We start from the raw sequence: 6,021 nt of genomic DNA on the forward strand, positions 1-6,021 counted from the left end.
CCCTGGTTTGTGAACAAGCAGAACGTCATCGAGCCAGTTCTCGGTGACTGACGACTACTTCAAGACCCGATTATACATACTTAGTAAATACTGAGACGTGCATAGAGGGAGATGGAGAAGCATCTCAATGAATGCCATCGGGGCCCGCTGCAATATAACCGCATAGGGCCAGGGCAGACCGAAGTTCAGAGAGAACGTTATAGGGAAGGCGAAAACGAGTATAGAAATCCAAAGGACAAGATTCAAGGACAGGTTTACGAAGGAAGGATTGGGGAAGATGAAAACCAGAGCTAACAGAAGAAAAGTGGGAACCCAGTTCGGTAGCGACCTGCAACGGGTCCGCCACAAGAGTACCACAGAGGTTAAGGTCCGGCGAGACCTCGGGAACGGACTTGCCCGCTATCTTGTGGATACGCCTCCACATCTGCGTCAGAGTTGCGGACGTAATGGTGGAGACATAAGACGCCTAACATTTATGTTTAGCCGTACGGATGGCCCTACGGGCCACCGCACTTGCCTTCCGAAATAAAAGAAAAGAATCGGCCGTCTGCCGACGTCGGTCTCTTCCAGGCTGCACGCTTACAGTGGCCCGCCCGAGCACAGTCTGTATTCCATCAGGGAACGCACTTCCGTGGGCCCCGAGAGCTAGAGTGAGGAATAGAGCGGAAGGCAGCGCCGAAGACGCTGCCTTCCGCTGTCATTAAAAATGATATAGCGAGGGAGAGGCAGAAGGAAGGTCAGAGAGAACAGCACCGAGGGTAAATAGGTTCCAGTCTGCCTTAGTAAATTGCCACCTAGGAAAGGAGAGGGTGAAAAGAGAAAAATGTAACAAGGATGGGGAAATGGTCACTGCCACGGAGGTCAAAGAACCTGCCACGTGAAATCTAAGTAAAGAGAAGACGAGGAAAGAGAAAGTTCAAGACAGGAACGGAAAGAGGATGAACGGCTCAAGAAGGCGACCCAGGGTGTCCGTCAGAACATCACCAAAGCAAATGACAATTGAAATCACCTAGCAGGAGCACATGCTCCGGCAAGGAGTCCAGTAGGTGTTTCAGATAGGGAAGAGAAAGCAGGGCACTCGGGGGGGGGGGGGGGGGAGATATTAATGTAACAAACCGTGTACCATTTCTTCACAAAGATACGAACAGCAGAACAATGGAGAGGCGAAGGAGAAAGTAAGGGGACAAAGGTAACATCAGAGTGAATCAAGAACAGAAGAGTTAGGAGCCCCAGCAACAGCTGGAGGGGAGGGGGGAGAAGGGAGAAAGCAATATCCACGAAAGCGACCAGATCGAGCACCAATCATCGGCTCCTGGAGACAAAGGGGGCGAATACCGCGAAATCAGAAGCTGGAGTTCGAGGAAATTGGCGTAATAACCACGAACGTTCCATTGAAGAATTGACATCGACGAGAAGAGGAACAGCCACAAAAAAACAACGAAGAAACAAAGGCCAAAAGGGAACAACACGTTAAAAAGCGCAGGATCAAGGTCATTGTCAGCGAAGTCAGGGTTAGGGGGCATGAGTAAACTGAGTATAAAAGGAGGAAAGGTAGCTAGAGGACCGACCAGGGTCAGACAAGTAGGGTCCGGAGGAGGAAGAGGGGGGGGGGGGGGGAATAACCGAGGGTTAAGGACAACAGCAGGAGGGGCAGAAACCAGGGGATGCACCTCAGCAAGGGCACCAACCGAGGGGGGGGGGGGGAAACGGGGGCCAAAGAGACCTCCATAGCAGGAACAGAGGCCGTAACCATAGAAACGGGAGGGGACGGAGCGAGAGTAGGAAGTAGGGGGGGGCGAGGAAGTAAACGAAGCCTTTTTATCTGCTATGGAAGGAAGGAGAGGAGCCAGGCTTACGCTTCTGACAGTGTCCCAGCAACTACGAACTGGGCAGCGTATTCTAGCATCAATAGAAGCTGAATGAGAGCATGACACAGGAGACATGACAGACCAGGCAGAAAGAAGGGGGAACCCTAGGCAGAGGGTAGGGGAGGGGTGGGGGGGGAAGAAGTCCAGGAGGGAACCCTTCGAGACAGAACTCAAAGGAACAGAGGAGAGGGCGGTGGGCGTATCAGGGTCCAAGGCCTGGAAACGGTCGAGTCTGAGGAAGGTGGGAAGGACAAAGAGGAAGAGCACAACACGAGCATAAGAGACGTTAGTATAAGGTGGGAGCCGACGAACCTGGTGCCTCGCCTCGGGAAAGATAAACGCTCCCAGTGCTTCAAGTTGAGGACGGCCTCCTCAAGCTTGTAATGTATACACGCATGGGAGAAGGTAGGGTGGGCCTCACTATAATTGAGGCAACGTGCCTGGGGAGAAGTGCACTCCCAATTAGAGTGACCTTCGCCCCCACACAAAGGACTGACAATTCAAGAGAAGCGGATGGCACCATGCCCAAACCTCAAACACTTATTACAGAGCCTAGAAGAGGGAATGTACTCCTTGACAGGGCGAAAGGGTCCTACCAAAGGTTACCTTCACAACCCGAAGAGGTTGACGGCGACGATCACGAGGGAGACTAGTAAAAGTGTCTACCTGGAGGACAGAATGGCCCTGGGCATCGAGGATATGACTAATATCTTCGTGGCAATCCTGGAGACTCCGAACACCTGTAGCAACATGGGGCGAGAGGAGAATAGTGCCAACACTGGCATTCAACTAAGCGTTCTTTACGACTCGAACAGGGGACTCAAGGCAGGAAAAGGCGACCAAGTGGGAGGCTGCATCCTAAGAAAGAGCAGAAATGACACGCGTAACGAGATGGGTGGGGTGGAAAGTAACAGGCATCTACAGAATCAACAAGGTGCCTATGAAGGAAGAAATTGTCAGGAGGCGCAGAATTAAGAGGGAGGAGATCAAAGTATTTGGCCCACGAAGCGGGACAAAACAAGGCCTGATACGCCTCGGTAAGGGAAAGAATCTAGCAAGTGCGGCCGTGTCGAGGACGGCGTTGAGAATCCCCAGTAAATGGTTAAAAAGCGCAGTAGTCAAAACTAGAGAATGAGCCGTGCCAGGGGACGTGGTCACCACTGGGGACGTGGGGCTCGACCTAACCACAAAGGAGGGAGCGCTGAGGGGAGTAGTCAGAAAGGTCAGAGGAGCAAGGTCGGGGCCCAATGCAGTGATGGCTACACAGCCCAGTCATCCAACAAGGTCGACTCAGGGGCTTTGTCGCGCACCCCACGAGCCTGAGAAGGTAAAAGAGGAACAAAATTTTAAATCAGGACGAAGAGGACATTCATTGACGAATGTGCCCCCCACACCCACCATGGAGCCACAAATAGAGGCAGAACACCCAACAAGAAGCTATCGCCGATCATGCCGGCGCCCCCTAGGTGTGCGTCTTGTGTATACGCCCCACGAACGCCACCTTAAGAACCGTCAGTCCGTCGAGATCGGACTCAGGTGACTAAATTAGGATTGACAAAAGGTTCCCCGCGCTCTAGACGTTGGGTACTACCATTCTAAGGGTGCAAGAGTATGCCTCTCCAAGCACTCGGGCGTCAAAATAGAATAAGTCCAAAAGAACAACCAAATCAAGCAAAAGGTTGGCAGGAAACGACAAACACAGAGGGGGGGGGGGGGAGTTAATACTCAAATTGTATGACTTTAAACATTACCAATCACAGGCAAGTATACCTGACGTCATGCCAGACAGCAGCACCAGCCGTGCTTCCAGCAGGCCTCTATTCTCAGACCTAGAGCAGGTTGGACCTTGGCTGCCCAGTTTTACACCTTGTTACCTCACTCATTAAAACGTCTGAAGTGTGTATAACTACAACGAACATACATCCAAGAAGCCAACAAATATGAGAAAAACGAAACGTTAGGAAAAGGAAAAGCGATCCAGCACAATTGGAGAAGACAGCAGCAGGAGCCCAAGGCCACAAAAGGACAGAGGACCGTTCCATGGAGCATCACACTCTGGCAGCCGACCACCAAGCCCCCTCAACGCCAACGGGCCGGATGGGAAGGGGGTTAGGATTCAGAAGACATGGAACAAGAGGATGAACGGTTAGGAAGGCGACCCCAGGCGTTTGTCAGGTCACCCCAAAGGGTATGAAAATCACCCAGCAGGAGTACAGGCTCCAGCAAGGAGTCCAATAGGTGTTTAAGATCGGTTAGAGAAAGTAAGGACACTGGGAGATTAATGGAACAAACGGTGTACCATTTCCTCACAAAGATAAGGGCAGCAGAACAATGGAGAGGCGATGGAAAAAGCAAGGGTCGAATAGAACAGAGCAAAAAAGTGTTAGGAGCCCCAGTAACAGCTGGGGGGGGGGGGAAATAGCCACGAAAGCCACCAGGACAAGCACCAAGCATCGGCTCCTGGAAACAAAGTGACAAACCGAGAAATCAGAAGATGAAGTCAAAGGAAATTAGCATAATAAACACGAATGTTCCATTGAATAAGACATCGACAAACAAAGGACAGCAACAGAACGAAGAAAAAGGCGAAAAGGGAACAGCACTTTAAAGCACAGGATTAGGGTCAAGGTCGGGGGGCATGGGTAAACCGAGTAAAGATGGAGGGAAGGGAGCGGGAGGACAGACCATAGGCAGACATTCAGGAACAGGAGAGGGGGTGGGGGGGGGGGGGAAGACAACCAAGGGTCAAGAACAGCAGCGGCAACCGAGGGGGAAGCAGAGGCCAAAGAAACCTCCATAGCAGGAACGGGGGGGGGCACAACCACCGAAACTGGAGGGAATGGAGCGAGGGGGAGGAGGAAGGAAGCGAAGCCGCCTTACCCACCGGGGAGGAGGAGGGAGAGGAGCCAGGTTTTCGCTTCAGACTCGGAGACAGGCGTTCCATCAACAATGTACTGGGCAACAGATTCAAGCGTTTGGCAGCAGACAAGCAGAACGTGAGCAAACACGATGGCCATTGGGAGAGCAATGGACATCATCCAACTTCGACAGGCGGCGTGGAGAGCCAAGAGACTGAGAAGGATGGGAAGGAGGATCGGAGTGAGACGAGAAAGACACAGGAGACATGACAGACTGGGTAGAAAGAAGGGGAACCCCAGATAAGTCATGAGGGAGACCCTTCGGGACAGTACTCAAAGGCAGAGGAGGCGACGGTGGGCGTGTCTGGGTATAAGGCCCGGAAACTTTAGACTGAGGAAGGCGGGAAGGACGATGAGAGGAGGAGCGCAACACGCTAGCCTAAGACGTTAGCACAAGGAGGGAGACTGCGAACTTGGTGCCTCGCCTCAGGAAAAGACAAAGGTTCCCGCTGCTTCAAGTTGAGGACGGCTTTAATGTACACATGTGCAGGAGAAGGCAAGGTGGGCCTCGCTGCAATTGAGACAGCGAGCCTGGAGAAGTGCACTCCGACTTAGAGTGACTATCTCCACACACACAGAACGGACAGTACCAGAAGGCTCCATGCCCAAACCGCCAGCATTTATTACAGAGCCGAGAAAAGTGAATGTACTCTTGGACAGAGCACCTGGAACCAGCAAGAATGACAGGGTGGAAGGTTCCTACCATCAAAGGTAATTTTTACAACCCAAAGGGGGGTTGACTACAACCACTAGTGGGAAGAGTAAGAGAGTCTACCTGGAGGACAGAATGGCTTTGTGCTTCGAGGATGTGCAAAATATTTGTGGCAGTCCTGTAGATTCCTAACACCGATTGCAACATGGGGTGGGAGGAGAATAGTGTCAACACTGGCATTCAACCGAGCGTTCTTTGAGACCCGAACAGGAGTCTCACCAATGCAGGCTAAGGCGGCCAAGCAGGAGGCTGCATCCAGGAGGAGGAGTAGTAGCAACGATACGTGTACCAAAACGGGTTGGGTTGAAGGCAACAAGCACCTGAATCTAGGTGCCTATGGAGGGAGAAATCGCCAGGAGTAGTAGAATCAAGAGCGAGATCAAAGTATTTGGTCCATGAAGCAGGACCAAACAAGGCTTGATACCCATCAGTACGGGAAGGAATCTAGCGAGTGCGGCCGTGGCGAGGACTGCGTTGAGAATCCCAAGACGGGTTAAAAAAAGGCGCAGTACTCACAAGAATG

The sequence above is a fragment of the Procambarus clarkii genome, chromosome 55 (genome assembly GCF_040958095.1).
Source record: "Procambarus clarkii isolate CNS0578487 chromosome 55, FALCON_Pclarkii_2.0, whole genome shotgun sequence".
Taxonomy (NCBI): Eukaryota; Metazoa; Arthropoda; class Malacostraca; order Decapoda; family Cambaridae; genus Procambarus; species Procambarus clarkii.